This window comes from Hemitrygon akajei, chromosome 30 (genome assembly GCF_048418815.1).
Source record: "Hemitrygon akajei chromosome 30, sHemAka1.3, whole genome shotgun sequence".
NCBI lineage: Eukaryota > Metazoa > Chordata > Chondrichthyes > Myliobatiformes > Dasyatidae > Hemitrygon > Hemitrygon akajei.
The window spans coordinates 19927568-19945922 of NC_133153.1; positions in this window are offsets into that span (position 1 = coordinate 19927568).

The following is an 18355-nucleotide window of genomic DNA, read 5'->3' on the forward strand; positions in this document are numbered from 1 at the left end:
CCTGCTGGGTTCCTCCAGCACTTTGTGTGTGTTTCATGGGATACAAGCATGTTGCATCAGGAGATTGCCAGTAAGTGAAGTAGGAATTGTCATTTCGGGGAAAGTGTGAAAATTATTCAACAGAAAAACTAGCCACTTCTGTCTATTTGTCCCATGTGACCGTGTAAATGCCCACAAAGGTTAAGTGTTTCTACCATCTCTCTCTCACACAGATTTTACATAATGATTTTTGACTCCACAGCACACAGAAGACAAGTACCATTCTGTGCTCTCTGTCAAAGGGAGAAAGCTTGTTTCCAGTTTTATACTTGTGTCCATGTAAAGGGGGGAAAATCATTGTTACAATGTTTTATTACGTGTTTTATTTATTTAAACTATTTCCCCTTATTAAAACCAAACTGACATTCATAATGACGAAAGGGACGTGAGCAAGATTATGATGCTCAGAGTGCTGCAGGAGTCAAGTGCACAGTAGGGATCATTCTGTCAAGTGGCCAATCTTTCTGGAGGTCACACAGCGTCTCCCTAAGAGGTCAATTTAAAACTGTCACCCATATTCCAACAGCTACAACACTAACACATCATCCTGCCATATAGAGTAGCTGGTGCCTGTAACTGTATTACAGGTCAAGTTCATTGTAACCACTGCAGAATTCTTCATCACTCAAACTAGAGGAGATTTCTTTTAATTAATTGAGTGTTGTGAAGGGTAGTGACAATTTCAAGCAATAGAATAAAATTACTGCATGGAGTGGTGATTTTTGTAGATGTCTATTGAATCACTGATGTGCAGTTTGGCTAAGGGATCAGGAGTGGGAGTGAATTGAATGGATTTCATTCCATTATCTTTTACAATAGATTTTGCTAAGATTAAGAAAATGACATCTGGAACAAATACAGAAGAATTCTAATGTTTGATAATGGCTCGTTGCCAAATGAAAACTGATGCCTATCACCTTTGAGGTTTGGATACAAAATGTTATCATTGTTTTGATAAAATGAAAGCCAAGGAGTAAACCGAATTATGCAGACTTCGGTCCTTTGCGCTGACTGAGAATATAGCAATAGAATCTAAATGTAATCAATTTTATGCTTGCTTAGAAAGCAATAATTATAATACATTATTTACATTATAATACATTATAATACATAATACATTACTTTATAATACATGTAGATAGCTTCGGGGGAAAAACAACATTGTTTGGTAGAAAATATTGATTTGGCAAAGCAACAACGCCTACTGCTGACCTCAGTGATAGCTGCTTACTATTATCAATGATCTCTGTGGTGTAGAACTGCTCTTTGGGCTACTGTCAGGTCTCAGTTCAACAAGATCACTGGTGTCCAGCAGAAATGATGTCATGGAGCTAGCTGATACAGCACCAATAAGGTTCCTTTGGCAAATCAAGTCCAACTGAACATCAAATACCTCCTTATGCTAATCCAATTTAATTCTTTCCATATTCACTTTAATTCCTGTATTGTACCTCTCAACTACACGCTACAGGTAATTTTACATTGGCAGTTAAACCACCAACCCACAGATCTTTGGCATATGGAAAGAAACAAGAATACCGATAGGACAACCACTGTCATAAGGAGACTATAGAAACTCCAGACCTTTAGTATCCAAAGTAGAATTGAACCTAATTTCACTTGATCTATGAGGCAGTGGCTCTTCTATCTATGTCACAGTGTCCCACAAAGAAATAACATAGAGGCTGAAATATCACAAACTTTTTAAAAATTATTTTCTTTAATTTTAAAGACTATTTGTCAATAATTTTCTTGACTCAACAAATGCTAATTATAAGTCATGGCCCACAGCTCAGAAAGTGAGTAGCAGCCCAGGCTTGTGGTATTGTGCACTAGTGATTTGGCTTCACATAGTGTGTAACATCAGTACACGATTTGAAAAGGGGCACTGCTATAGTGCAATGGTTAGTGTGTCGCTATTACAGCTCGGTGCATTGGAGTTTGGAGTTCAATTCCGATGAAGTTCCTTAAGGAGTTTGTATGTCCTCCCCGTGAAAGAGTTGGTTTCCGCCAGGTCCTCAGATTTCCTCACACATTCCAAAGATGTACCAGTCAGATGGTTAATTGGTCATTGTAAATTGTTCTATGATTAGGCTAGGATTAAAGAAGTGGGTTGCTAGGCAATAAGGCCACTAGGCTGGAAGGGTCTGTTCTGCACTTAGTCTCTAAATAATTTTTTTTTAAAACAGTAATTTTCAAAGTATAAGCAACATTCCCGAGCAGAGTGATTGAAAAAGGGTGATCACAATAAGGATAAGGAGTAACAATGATAGTGGGGGTGATGGTGTGGTGTCTACAGTTAAGTGATCAGTGGGTGTGCTGATGGTTTTGCTATCAAAAGGTACGGGGAGAAGGCAGGGGAGTGGGGGTGACTGGAAGAATTGGATCAGTCAATGATTAACTGGTGGAGCAGACTTGATCGACTGAGTGATCTGCTTCTGCTCCTAAATCTTATGGTCTTATGGTCTTATCATTAGGTCCACAAAGGTAAGAAAAAAAAGCAGCAAGTAGATTTCTGCACCTTGTATTTGTAAAATAGTGGTTGATCATAATGGAAGGTTTACCATGTTCTTTAGATTATATAAAACAATTGTTAACATTCAAGAACCAGTTAGGAGATATTTTCATTATTTACGTTGGGTTATGATATAAAAACAAAAAATGGTACTCTCTAGGTCAGACAGCATCTGTGGAGAGAAAGAAAAAAAACAGTTACTTTCTACTTCCTGTTCTCAGGAACTGAAATGTCTATTTTCTCACAGTTCTAACACTGCTTTTTTTTCTCTCTCTCTGCTTTGGCCTAGGGATTTGCATCTATTCATGTGTCTTCTAAGTGGATAAGCTTCACTTAACAAATCTTCATCACCCTCTCTCAGCTAGCAGTATTTAATGCCTTTTAGTCTTCTTTCTATTACAAACATTTGTTTTATTTTCTTGATGCCTTTCTTATCTCTGCAATCCAAAGCAAATTTTTACATAGAACATAGAATATAGAATAATACAGCAGAGTACAGGCCCTTCGGTCCACAATGTTGTGCCGGCCCTTAAACCCTGCCTCCCGTATATTCCCCCACCTTAAATTCCTCCATATACCAGTCTTGTAGTCTCTTAAATTTCACTAGTGTATCTGCCTCCACCACTGACTCAGGCAGTGCATTCCACGCACCAACCACTTTTGGAGTAAAAAACCTTCCGCTAATATCCCCCTTGAACTTCCCACCCCTTACCTTAAAGCCATGTCCTCTTGTAGTGAGCAGTAGTGCCCTGGGGAAGAGGCACTGGCAGTTCACTCTATCTATTCCTCTTAATATCTTGTATACCTCTATCATGTCTCCTCTCATCCTCCTTCTCTTCAAAGAGTAAAGCCCTAGCTCCCTTAATCTCTGATCACAATGCATACTCTCTAAACCAGGCAGCATCCTGGTAAATCTCCTCTGTACCCTTTCCAATGCTTCCACATCCTTCCTATAGTGAGGTGACCAGAACTGGACATAGTACCCAAAGTGTGGCCTAACCAGAGTTTTATAGAGCTGCATCATTTTGTTTTGTAACTTTTCCTGGTTCCAATGAAGGGAAGTCATTCAAAAATATTATTTGATACATTTACCAGTTACATACAATGCATGTGTTCAGTTTTGGTTACCTTGTGATAGGAAAGACACCATTAAGCATTAAGCATCTGCTTTCTAAATGGAGAGCAAGATCAGAGAACAAAGGTGCAAAGGAGTTAGGGAGTCAACTTACTACCAACTCAACCTGTAAGTAAACTTTTAGCAATCTTGCAAGGACTTAGTTAGTCCATTATAGGATTGCCTAAAGGTTTACTTAAAGATTGAGTCAGTGGTGAGGCAGGCAAATAAGATGTTAGCTTTCATTTCAAGAGGTTGAAAAAAACAAGGATGTAATGATTAGGGCCAATGTGGGCAAATGGGATTAGCCTAAATGTTAACCTGGGTTAACATGGGCCATCTGGGGCTGAAAGACCTGTTTCCATGCAGTATGACTTTATGACTACTGGTAACTTACTGCAATTTCATTCCTACTCTTAAAATCTTTATTGAAGACTTATGAAGAATTGATTGCATTCCTGCACAACAATTAGGTTCCTTGGTAAGTTGCCCAAGATTCTTACTACTGTGACTGGAAATTACTTGTCTTCAAGCCACTTTAGAAAAGATTCAGCCCAAATCAAGCTGAGGTGATCACGTTTTCTCCTTACTCATGTTGAAAAGAGTTTGTATTATTTGAACTGTCCCAAAGCTTCACTTTTCTGATCTGCATTTATTTTCAGTGCTAATTATGGAGTTTTCCCTTTGACTCAGCTTATTACAAAAGTACTGTTCTACCTCTGCATTTCCCAAAACCATTTTCCTCAGCCACACCAGTCCTCCTTAACTCTCTACTCCCCTAGCATACTTGAAAGTATGCCCGACACTTCCCCCAGGCGTTTCATTCTGTAACATCATGACACAGGAGGAAGGAGAGCGGTAGAGCAAGCAGTCAAAGGGAATAGGACTTCATACAAGAACACATTAATGGGCCATCTTGTCCTAGCTGACAAGGCTGACCTTGTGGAAGGTCATGCATGGTAAATCCAGGATCCATCTCTCATCACAGCCAGTGGAGCTGCTGCCTCTCTGTTCCAGTGACCCAGGCTCAATCCTGATTTCTGGTGTTATCTGTGTGAAGTCTGCACATTCTTTCTGTGACCATGTGGTTTCCTCCAGGTGACACACACAAAATGCTGGTGGAACGCAGCAGACCAGGCAACATCTATAGGAAGAAGCACTGTGGTCGTTTCAGGCCGAGACCCTTCGTCAGGTCGAAAGTCTCGGCCCGAAATGTCAACAGCGCTTCTTCCTATAGATGCTGCCTGGCCTGCTGTGTTCCACCAGCATTTTGTGTGTGTTGCTTGAATTTCCAACTTCTGCAGATTTCCGTGTTTTTGTTCTTCCAGGTGCTTTGGTTTCCTCTCATTTCCCAAACAAACAATGGCAAATGGGTTAAGCTGCCATCATAAATTGACCCTCGTATGTAGGTATTGTACATGACCAAACCCTATGGAGAATTATAGACACAATAGATTCTGAAAATGCTGGAAATCCAGAGTAACACACACAAAATACTGGAAGATCTCAGCAGGTCAAACAGCATCTATGGAGGGAATAAATTATCCTCCATAGATGCTGCCTGACTTTCTGAGCTCCCCCAGCATCTTGTGTGTGTTACCCTGTGGAGAATCAAAGGGAATGTGGATAGAATAACTTGAGAATAGTGCAAGATTGGTATAACTGGACATTTGATGGTTGGCCCACCTCAGTGGGTGGAAGGGCCTGTTTTAATGTTGATTATTCTATGACTCTATCATTCAAAGTAGCCATCCATTTCTATGACTTGGTTTCAAATGCAGCAAATTCTGATGGGTTGATGACTACAGCAGTTAAAGGTGAAGAGAATATGAGCTCTCAAATCAGGTTACAACTCTGAACAATGAAATGGTTTACCTAATTTTAACAAAACTGGTTATTTTGCTAAAAGCATAAAAAAAAGAACTGATTTGAAAGATAACAGATAGATTAAACTTGCATGCTTACATAAAGAGCAGCATTTCTAAATCAAGCTGACCACTTGATATTGGGACTTGTTGTTTTTCACTTCCTTCAGACTATCAATCACGGTATTTATAAAGGTCAGCCGTCAGAGTAAAGTGGTGTCATAGTCAAAGGTTCTCTGTGAAAGGGATTCATGTTACTGCAACAGTCTGTTTGGACGATCTTTCAAACATTTACACAAGAATATGTAGAAGATGAGACATTCCATATATTTAGGACACAGTTCTACAGGTTTTTGATTATTACAGGAACCAGTAGTTGTGGGGCTAGTGCAGGAAAGTGACACTGAAATAAAGGACCAGTCAGGACCACTCTGAACAGTGGAACAAGCTTGAAGGCCAGCTCATTCTTCTATCTCTTACCGAATTATCAAACATAATAAGTGAACTGTTAAATGGGAACTTCCAAGTTTCCACACCATTCTGACTTGGAGATACATTAATGTTCCTTCATCACCAATGTGTCAGAACACTGCAACTTCCTCCCTGAAACATTGTGGGAGTATTTCAAGTTTATGGGCTATGGTTGTCTATGAAGTCAGCACCAAATGTAGATGGTCCATTTATCATGGTCCTGTCGGCAAAGCCCATACAACTAGATTTTCTGTCTCTATGTGAACTCTTCTGTACCAAAATATCAAAATCATCCATTCTTTGAGACCTACTGTTATAAAAGAAAAGCATTAAGAAAATCAAATAATCAGAACAGCTAATTTGTCCAATAGTATACTTCTAGTTTCTAATGCTCCCATTTAATCAGTCAACTATAAATAGAACATATATAACGTGGATCTCTATCGGAAGGCATCGATAAGGAAGACAACCAGAATCTTTTTCTTTGAGTAGAAATACTAGAGGGCACAGCTTTTGAGTTTGAGGAGGACAATATACAGAGGATGTGCAGGCACATTTTTACACAGAGTGGCAGATGTCTAATGTGCTGCCAGGAGTGATGGTGGAAGTATATGTGATGGTGGAATTTAAGAGACATATGAATATGCAGGAAATGGAGATATATGGATAATGAGCAGTCAGAAATAGCTAGCATAATTTGGCATCATATTCAGTGGAGAGAGCATGGGTTGAATGGCCTGTTCACGTTCTGTGCTCATTGCTCTCTGTTTCATTATGTAATTTTGATTGCAACAGGATTGGATAAAAGACAAAAGACAGTGAGAAGGGACCAGGGAGCCATTTTCAGATTGGCAACCTGTGACTAGTGCATGGACACAGGGATCAAAGCTGGGACTGTAACTGTTTATAATATATATTAATAACTTTGGATGAAGGAAATCAATGTACAATAGCCACATTTTCTAATGATACAAAAATAAGTGGGAAGACAAGTTGAGTGCAGAATACAAGTGGTTTACTGAGAGAGATTGACAGGTTAGGTGAGTGGGCAAAAAGGTGGAAAATGAAAAACTATGAAGATGTCCATCTTGAAAGGAAGAACAAAAGAATGGTGTTTTATTAAAAAGGAGAAAAATTGCACAAAGGGATTTGGAAGTCCTTACACAATAAGTACAGAGAGCTACTAGACAAGCACGGCAGAAAGTACAGACAGCTAATGAAATGCTGGCCCTACTTCAAAAGAATTGGAGCATAAAAGTAGTGACATTTTATTGTAACTGTACGAGGCACTAGTGAGACCACACCTAGAGTGCTGTGAACTGTTTAGGTCTTTCTAGTTAAAGAAAAATATTATTTCATCGGAGACAGTTCAGTGAAGGTTCACAGGGATGATCCAAGTTATGGAGCGGTGATCCTCGGATTTTTAAGAGAACTAAACAGGGTAAATATGGAGAGGATGTTTCTGCTTATGTGAAGGTCTGAACTAGAGAGCATGATCTCTGAATGAGAGAACAGCCATTCAAGATATAAAGAGAGGATTTTCTTTTTCTCAGAAGACCTTGGGCCATTGGAAGAGAGCAGTGGATGCACAGACATTGATGTACACTTAGTGGCCTCTTAATTGGGTACAGGAGTGGAGCCCAGTATGACCTTCCGCTGGTGAAGCCCGTCCACTTCAAAGTTCGATGTGTTACACATTCGGAGATGCTCCTTCACAGTTATTTGCATTACTGTTAGTTTCCTGTCAGCTTGAACCAGTCTGGCCATTCTCCTCTGACCTCTCTCATTACCAAGGCATTTTTGCTCACAAAACAGCTGCTCACTGGATTTTTTTTTTCATTTTAGGCACCATTCTCTGCAAACTTGAGAGACCGTTGCGCATGAAAATCCCAGGAGATCTCCAGTTTCTGAGATACTCAAACCACCCTGTCTGGCACCAATAATTATTTCATGGTTAGAGTCACCCAGATCACATTACTTCCCCATTCTGATGTTTGGTCTGAACAACAACTGAACCTTTTGACCAAATCTCCATGTTTTTGTACATTGAGTTGGTGCTGCATGATTGGCCGATTAGATATCTTCATTAACAAGCAGGTGTATTTAATAAAGTGGCCACTGAATGTATTTTAAGCTCAGATAGATAAGTTACTAATTAAAATGGGAACCCGTTTGGAGAAGAGGCCTTGTGCGTACAGTCATGATTCCAGATTTCATCCCATTAAAAGAATACTGGGTGAATAGGGAATAAGTAATTATTTAATTTATAACTGGGCGGTGGAGTGAAGATACATCTCACCTAAAGGAGGTGTGAGGTGCTCCTTCCCTCTGCTAGCCTCCAGGTCACCCATGGGCAAGATGTAGCACCTGCGTAGCCCAACCTCACCAGCCCCCATGATCAGATGGCCGGTGTTGGATTGTTGTGTGAGCAGCTGGTGCATATTGCAAATCATATATATGCAACCAATGACACATATACAGTGGTTCTCTGAAGGGTATTGATAATGGCTGGGTCACTCATCTCATCAAGACACTGCCCAGAAGAAGACAATGGCAAACCACTTCTTTAGAAAGATTTGCCAAGAACCACAATGGTCATTAATAGAGAAAAGAATAAGCAGTTTAAAGACAGATGGAAGACCTTAATCGGCCTTGCTGAGTGTTAACCTCATCTAATATCATTCTCACAATTTTATTTTTTCTGAATAATATTGTAAGAACAACATGTGTGCATTATAAATAGACAGTACATCCATCCTGCAAACTGATGAAAGCAAGGTCTCTGGGTGGCTATTTTATTTGTGGGGACAAAAGTTTCAACAAATATTGACTTAACATGAATCTTGTTCTTATTTCCGGTACTTACTTGTTTCTGTTCAGGTTCATAGGGAATAGATGCCATTTACAATATTTCACCTAAAAGGGTGGGTTGCAGAAATTGTGCATTTATTTTGTATTTGGTGGAAGCAGGAGGTAATATCGAATCAAAAGGAGCTGTTGGTGACAAACCATCCCTTTGTTGCAGAGCAATACATTTAAAAATGTATTCCTTGTTATTATACATTGTAAGGAAAGCCAATGATTTTTTTTCCATTTGTTTTCAAACAGGTCATTAATTTGAATAATGATGGGGGCTCCATATATGGATCAAAGTCTTTTGCTTTCTACAAAACACTAAAACTGCAGACTAAAGGAAAAGAATCCAGAATCGCGTGCATTGGCAAATTTCAGTCTATCCTTTTCCTTTTAATTCTATTTCCTTCTAATTCTGCTCAGCACACTCTTGTGGTTGTCTAAATACCCTTAATGGTTGGGCTGAGATAAACTGCCGTTAGCAAAGAAATTTAATTTGAGTGGAGGGTGACAGCCTTACCTTTGCGGTTAATTGGCCGTTTTGTCTAAGAAGTTAATTGTCTATTTAGTCCAGGTAGTTGTTGAAATGTTTAGCTGCTTTGAAACTCTGATCTCGTCATTAATGGTGCATGAAATGAAATGCTTGATACTGCAAATAAAACCAGTGATATTCAAGGATGTTATTGTAGGTAATGCTTTCAAACTGCATTTTAATGGGTCCTAGAAGATTAGGGTAGTGTCAGCTGGAACAGTCTGATCCCTTTTCTGACGTTGTTAGCTCCCTCTTCATTTGCTTAACGGCTGTCTGCACAGATCACATAAGCATTACAACTAAAACAACAAAGGCATGCTTTGTTAGCAGGCCAATTTGAATAATTTGCATAATATCTACTTTAAAAAAGGGCTCTGTAAGGTTATGATTTAAATATATATACTGTCAATTTCAGCCTATCCAGAAGGAGGAAGGGATGATCAGCTAGTTGTTAAATACATTGCTGCAGGGATGAGGGTTTGGGTAGGGACTGAAGGCAAGAGTATTTGATCTTTTAACAAGTAGATAGATCCACCACTTTGCAGCTTTGTGGTAATATCTTAAGAAGAATATTGAATGTAATAATTATAATTATAGATTTAATAGTGGGAGTCAACCCCATGAGGGGAAAAATAGTTCTGCCTTCACCTCAAGATGGAAAAGTATCAGAAATAATGTTTTGGCTCAGTAACAATAGATTTGACTCAAGCTAATCAGGGTTGCACGACCAATATGCATTTTCACAAATATGGGGGTTTCCAGACTCTTTCACCCAAATGAAAATCAAAACTACTGCAGATGACTGAAGTCTGAAATAAAATCAAAAAATGCTAGAATGACTCAATGGGTCAGACAGCACCTGTGGAAAGAGAAACAGTTAACACTTGGACTTTTTTATTGAATTCCTAATACGCAGTGTTGGTCTTCGACATTTTATGTTTGTGAGTTCCATTCGTGGTTAGTATAGCAGGCGTGAGTCAATTCCTATTCAGTTTATTGGCTCAGTGGCTTACATGCATGGCCCTAATAGTATTTTACAGGCTCAAATCTTAGACCTGAGCTTCAGCATTGAACCAGCCGTCTGGATTGAGAACTTGCTGACTGTTGACTTGATTTACAAATGGGTTTGACTGAACTCAAGCCCACACTTGCTTCCTTGCTCACACAGCAGGATCTCCTGGATTGCACTATTCTTTGTGGTCCAATAGAATGGAATGAATTCCAAAACTTGATGTCCACAGACTAGAGTGATTTCAAGTGTCCACTAGATCTGAAGCAGTGGATCCCAGATCCCATTGTCCTTATAATAACTCATGCTGCCTTATGCTTTTATAGCTGTTTTAACATATGCTTGGCAATAGGAAGAGGTTGAAATAGAATGAAATCTTTGAAAAATAAAAATATAAAACAATAAATTACAAATTGTAAAGTTACAGAAACCTGAAGACTCACACTCAGCTTCTTTCCCTTCATCATTAGATTTCAGAACAGTCAATGAACACTATCTCAGTCCTTTTTTTATTGCACTACTTATTTATTTTGTAATATATAGCAATTTTGCACTGTACTGCCTCCTCAAAACAACACATTTCCCATATATAAGACAGTAAAAATAAACCTGATACTGTTTCTAAAACATATTTGACTGGCATAAATTAATTCAAAATAATAGTTAAATAAAATTTATAAAGAAATACATGGCAGTTGAAAGTGGCCATCACTGCTGGACAATGAACTTTTTGACATTAACAAAGCCGTTGGATCTGGTTCTGTCAATGGGAAATTCTGTAAAACACACTCCTCTAATTCAGCTTGCTCACAGTAATTCATTTCCACTGTTCACTTAATTTACAACAACTTTCAAGCTGTAAGATCAGCCAATGTATATGCAACAGAACCAATTTCATTAAAGACTGGAGTCAGACAAGATGGCATCATTGTTCCAGCACTTCTTGTCTTGCTGCATTGCTGCATTTCACCTCCAGTAAATTTATCATGATACGGCGACTGTTCTTCGGAACTGATGGGAAGCTGTTCGGCCGACAACATTATGGAGCCAAGGTTACCGAACTTCTGTTGTTGAATTGCAGTATGCCACTGAGACTTGCATTTGCACACGCTCAGAGGCCATCATCAATGCTTCCACTGAGACAAATGAAAGGATAGATTTTACACTCAACATCTGCAAGAAGAAAGCTCCTCTACCAACCCGCAGGTGCTACATCACTCTATACTCTGAAAATAATGAGACCTTGGAAAACATCGGCCTCTTCAAATACCTTAGGAGTCACCTCTTGCAAAGACAGACATTAACAGCAGATTGACCTTTATCTTTGTGCACAAGTGCAGCCTTTGGTCAATCAAGGATAAGGGTATTTGAAGATCAAGAACTCAGACCTGGCACAAAACTTGTGGTCTACAGATAGTGGTGATCCCTGCCCATGAAATCTGAGGTATGCCCAGTAGGTACATGAAGATTAGGAAAATGCCACCAATGCAGTCCTCGTAAAACCATTCAAATTCACTTTCAGGAAAAGTGAACCCTTGTGGGTGTCCTATCTCAAGGCAACAGCTCCTCTTTTGAGATCTTCATTATTCTCAATCAGCTAAAATGGACAGGTCACATTGTTTATATGCCCAGTTCCTTAAACATATACTTTGAGCTCTGTCTTTAGAAGATTATCAGGTATGTTGCGCTAAAGATTCAAAGGTGTGTTTGCAGAGGAAACACAACAGCCTCACTGATGCTTCTTGATGCATTTGTCAATTCCTGCATCTGAGGAGAAGTTGTCACTGATGATGGACGCCAATTATGTGAACTGATGAACAACATCCGGTTCGTAGTCCAATCACAAACGAAAGAAAACCTGCAGACGCTGAAGATTCAAGCCACACACACACACACACACACACACACACACACACACACACACACACACACACACACACACACACACACACACACACACACACACACACACACACACACACACACACACACACACACACACACACACACACACACAATGCTGGAGGGACTCTGCAGGCCAGGCAGCATTTATGGAAAAGATTATACTCAACTTTTTGGGCTGAGACCCCTTATCAGGACACTCCTGATGAAGGGTCTCATCCCGAATCATCAACTGTACTCTTTTCCATAGATGCTGCCTGGCCTGCTGATTTCCTCCGGCATTTTGTGCGTGTCGTCCAGTTTGTAGTTAACAATAGTAATGACTGGTGGTGCCTCCATGTCTTGTCGCAAGACATTTGTCTTTTCCAGGCTGATAGACCAAATTCCTTGCAGGCCTGGGAGAATCAAACCATCAAGCTCTGGTGGGCACACTCATGCTGCATCAACCTGCAGACTGTGGGTTGTGATTGTTGCATGATCCACAAACTTCTGATGATGCAGAAGCAACTACTCTGGTTGTTATCTTTGATTCAGATTTGAATTTTAAACCCCACACAAAGTAAGTGACCAGAGCAGCATTTCTACCCTTCAGAAATATTGCATATATTACATCTGTTTCTGTTATGTAATGATGCTATAAAATTAATTCATGCCTTTATTACTAGATTACAGCAATGCACTTTTTACCAACCTTTCAAGGCCATCTATAGACAAACTTCAACTCATTCAGAACACTCCTGTTACAATTTTAACTAAAACCAGGATGAGGGAACTTATCACTCCCATACTAGCTATGCTGAATTGGTTTCCTGAATCTTTTGGAATTGTTTTTAAAGTTCTCTTACTGTTTTTAAAGCTCTTAATGGTCTCGGACCAGAGTACACCACAGAATCACTTTCATTTTATACTCCTGCTCAACCTCGCAAGTCTCCTTCAGCCAGTATCTTAAATTTAAACACTCTTCCTCAAAAGATAGTTGGTTGGTTAGCTTTTTAGAACTATGTTCCTAAACTGTGAAAGTCAATACCTAAAACTATAAGGGATGTAGACTCAGTTAACACTTTTAAATGCCAGCTGAAAACCTATTTATTTAACATTGCTTTTAACTAACATCTCTGTCTTTTATTTTCATGTTTATTTTTATTTTGCTTTTATCCTGATGTTTGCACTTTATCCCATTATAAAGCACTTTGAAATGCATCATTTGTATGAAAAGTGCTCTTGTAAAGTTATTATTTTTATCTTCCACATGACTGCATGGAATACTTCCATGTTTCCCACATCTCAGAGACGAGAGAGTTGATTGGTTAATTGTCTGCTAGTATCTAGGAGAGTGATGGAATCTGGAAATGTGAGGAGAATAAATTGGGGCTAGTACAAGTTATGGGTAAATGAGTGCTTGCAGTCAGCAGAGATCTAGTAGGCTGAAGTGCCATCCTCTAAGCTGTATAACTCCATGATTCTATGACTGTATGACACTTGAAGACTGCTGCCTTACACATTTTCTGCCTGATCCCACCTAAATTGACATTACTGAACAGTAAGTACACCTTTGCCTCTAATAATTCCTTTAAACATGCATTTACAAATCCTGCACAAGGGTAATGGGATCTTTATATCATTAAAGCACATTTCGGGTGAAGTGAATAAATTAATCAAAACGAATTTGCTGTGGAGGCCTCCTATTATCATTCTGTTTGCATGCCAAATTTATAATATTCAGTGGTGCAATAACAACAACGGAAAATGTAGTCAGGGAACTGAAAATGAACTACAAAGGAAATCAATGAAAACAAACAACAGATGTACCATACAGGAGGTAAAATAAAGATGTGAGAAAGCTGAAGGATGTGGTAATGTTGCAAGCAGAACTGAATGAATTAAAGTATGGAAAAATCAATGTAAAGGATAAGTTCTCAATTTAAAATGCAAATTAATCTGTATTGGACAAATGAAGTTAATTTTAAACATTTGGATTCAATTCAGAAAGCCCATTGCTTTCGAAAAATGTTCCACTCTACATGCCTGGTGCCATTTTGTTAGATATGTGAAATGTCATATTATCTCAATCTGCCTATTTACTACACTGCATTACCAGCTGATACACCACATGCACATCCGTATCAAACTGTGGGCTTCCAGTTGTCTAGAAAGGAATTAAATCTGCAGTTTAAAAAAAAATGTTTTCTTTCAAGCCCAAGCTTTACACAGCTGAGATGGAAGCCAAATTCCACTGGTCTTTTAATTACTGTTTGAAGCTGACCACAATGTTTTAATGATTTTGGTGCTTAGATCCTGAAATCCCTCCACAATTTTTCATCGTTTGGAAATACTATGATTGATCTCCCTCACTTCCAGAATAACTGATCTTCTACTTTTCCTCATTAAATTCTTTCTTTTGAAGTTTTGCAAATTCAGTTAATCAGTCATTGACCCTTGTAACTATTTGTTCCTAGCTACACTTCTTTGAAAACCACCTACCTTTATGGACAGAACTGAGATATGGGTTGGTAACTAGTCACTGTAAATTTCCCCAAGTGTATAGGTGAATGCTAGAATCTAGAGGGGAGAGTGTTTGTTGGAAATATGAGGAGAATAAATCGATTAGGGTAAAGTTAATGTAAAAAATGGATGGTTGATGGTTAGTATGATCTTGCTGGGCTGAAGGACCTGTTTCCATGTTGTATCTCTCTAGGACTTAGTGACATCACTAGGGCTGGCTTGCCAGGAGTAGAACTGTTCTTATCTTTATTCAGAGCAGCTTAAATCTCAACGTTAAATGCATTGTCTCTGTGTTAATGGCCTCAAAGTTTAAAAAAAAATACACATTGGCTTTTTCCCAAACTGTGATTGGATAAAGTTTCCAAATCAGCATCATGCTTTTTAATCAGAGACAGATTAACAGTTTCAGCATTAAAATTGGTCAGGACAATCCCTTCAGGTATATCAGCTGAGTTCCTGTTCTGATCACAGTTCAGTGATCCCCTGTTGCAAATTAAGGAATTATAAAGGAGGCAGAGCCTAGCCTGTCTCCCTCCCATAATGAAGTAGCATGATAACAGTTACAGTTTATATATATATATACATAAAGAACATTATCTTAAATAAAAATAAAGTCTTGTCTTTTTATAGCATCAATGCAAATATTAGAAAGCATCAAATACTTTACAGCTTATTAAATTCTTTTGAAGTTTAGTCACTGATTTAGTAATAGAAACTTGGCACTCAGTTTATGCAAAGTAAGCTCCCACAGACTGCAGTGAAACAATTGGCCAAATCATCTGCGTTAAGGACGTGTTGAAGCATGAAAATTGGCCAGGACAGGAGGAGAGCACACTGAATTAAATAAGATCTATTCATGTGTGTAGAGAATTGGTTAGGAAGTTAATGAGTGTGAGTTGAGAGATTTAGTGCAATTACTCAGAACATAGGGATGCGTCTAGTGGTGTACAAACTCTCCTCCATCCTCCCCACATCACCAAAGGTCAGAACATTGTTGCTCTGCAGTTATAAATAGTCAAACCGAGGAATACATTTCCATGTATCCTGAATTTTCCAGCAACAGTAGACTGGGTCATGCTTGACTAGACCACCACTCATCTTTACTCCCTATGAAAATCCCACAGTTTAATGTACTTTCTGTGGCGTCAGAGCCTGATTTCTCTGTTGTACAGCTCTTTCTTAAGGCAGAGTAGGCCACAAGTGGTGGAACCTGAGATCTTGCACTGAAAATGAAAAAAAAATGAAGCCATATAAGACAACCAAATCAATTAAAACTACAAATTTAAAATGAAATAGAGACAAATATATTTTAAAAATTAACATGAATGTACCTGTATTGGTACATGGTGGACATATTATGTTGATATGGCACTTGTGGGCTACCATCAGCTCATCCATAGGATATGTTGGCTGTTAACATAAATTACAGATTTCATTGTATGTTTTGATGGACATGTGATAAGTACATGAATTTAAATCTAATGAAGGTCAGTTGATCCCACCCAAGTGAATAGGGTCATCAACCATGCACCAGTCATGAACATTTAGTGGTCTAGATCTGGCTCCTCAGCTCAGTCAGTTCCACAGTTGCCAGAGAGGTCATATGTGAGACAAGCAGTGGATTAGGTAGCTAGACCCATGTGGATCTGACCAACAGTGTAACTTCCAATATCTCCATAGCACTATGTAAATGCAATTGTCTTGGGAAAATGGGCAGAACTTGGTTTCCTACAGAAATACTGCCCAGTAGAATAAGACAAGGTCAATGCTCTGGAAGGAAGTGATGGGCAAGGAGGGAGCAGTGAGGACGAGCTCCAATAGTTATCTTTCTGACAAAGTGATATGAGCATGATCTTCTCAAAGCAAATACTTTGATTATGAGGACCGGCAGATTATAGCAGGGTTTCCTTGTCTTTAGAACAGTGGAATCCAAAGGGGTATATAATTTTGATGCAGATAATTAAGAGAGGGCTGGATATGATGAACAGGAAAAATTCTTTGTGCTACTTATTTGGTCAAAATTGATGTTTGGAGCCCAAATTGATCTTTTTCTTTCACTTGGAATATACAGTACATGATGGATAGAACTCTTTCTATTGTGCCATAAGTCTAGTTCCTCCCCACGCATTGTTTGGCGCATTGGACGTTCCTTTAGCATTCATCTATTTTACGAGGCAGAGTTGCTAGTTTGACCCAGCACAAACAGAAAATGTTCAAGGAACCACCTTAAGTTTTGATGGATCTACAACTCGGACTTCAGGTACAACTTGGAGTCCTGGCACCTGCAGAAGTTTTTGGGCAGTTCATCAGTTGTGGGCTGTCTCAGCCGGGGTCAAGAGGCTGAGCACAAAAGAGCACAACTTTGTTGAGTGGTGTGGGCTAAATCACTTGTAGCTCAACAGCACTAAGAGAAAGGAGTTGGTGGTGGACTTCAAGAAAGTGAAAACACACTACATTCCCATCTCCATCAAGGGAACAGATGTAGAAGTCGTCCAGGACTATAAATAGCTGGGAGCTCACCTAGTCAATAAACTGGACTGGACTAAACATACAGAAGCTCTGTACAAGAAAGGACAGAGCCAATTACACTGCCTGAGGAGGCTCTGGTAATTCAATGCCTGCAGTTCTATGCTGCACATGTTCTACGACTCAGTGGTGGCCAGCATTCTATTCTACACTGTAGTCTGCCGGGGCAGCAGGGTGACGGCACGAAGATCGGTGAGCTTGTCAGGAAGGCAGGTTCTGTCCTGGGGGTCCTGTTGTTTAATTCTGAGAGGAGGATGCTTCAGAAGCTACAGAGCATTATGGCCAATCCCTCTCACCCCCTCGATGACATATTGACAAACAGAGGAGCACCTTTAACCATATAACCATATAACAATCACAGCACGGAAACAGGCCATTCCAGCCCTCCTAGTCCGTGCCGAACTCTTAATCTCACCTAGTCCCACCTACCCGCACTCAGCCCATAACCCTCCACTCCTTTCCTGTCCATATACCTATCCAATTTTACCTTAAATGACTCAACTGAACTGGCCTCTACTACTTCTACAGGAAGCTCATTCCACACAGCTATCACTCTCTGAGTAAAGAAATACCCCCTCGTGTTTCCCTTAAACTTTTGCCCCCTAACTCTCAAATCATGTCCTCTCATTTGAATCTCCCCTACTCTCAATGGAAACAGCCTGATTAGTAACAGACTGATTCCACCAAGGTGCACCACTGAACGTCACAGGAGATCCTTTCTCTACAACTTCTTCTCCATTAGTACATAAGTACCGTAGATGTCGGATTATAAGCCGCTACTTTTTTCCCACATTTTGAACAGCTTTGAACACTGCGGCCTTTAATACGGAGCGGCTAATACATGATTTTTTTCATGCCGCCAAAAACATTTTGCCTCGTAACAGTAGACCAATAAAATTGATGAGTAGTTCACAGAGGTCCAATGAAATTGTACGATAAATCAAGCGCACTTTCACAATTAAATTATTGTAAATCAGTCATTTGTACTCACCCTCATCAACATGGAAAACACTCGAAGAAAAGCATT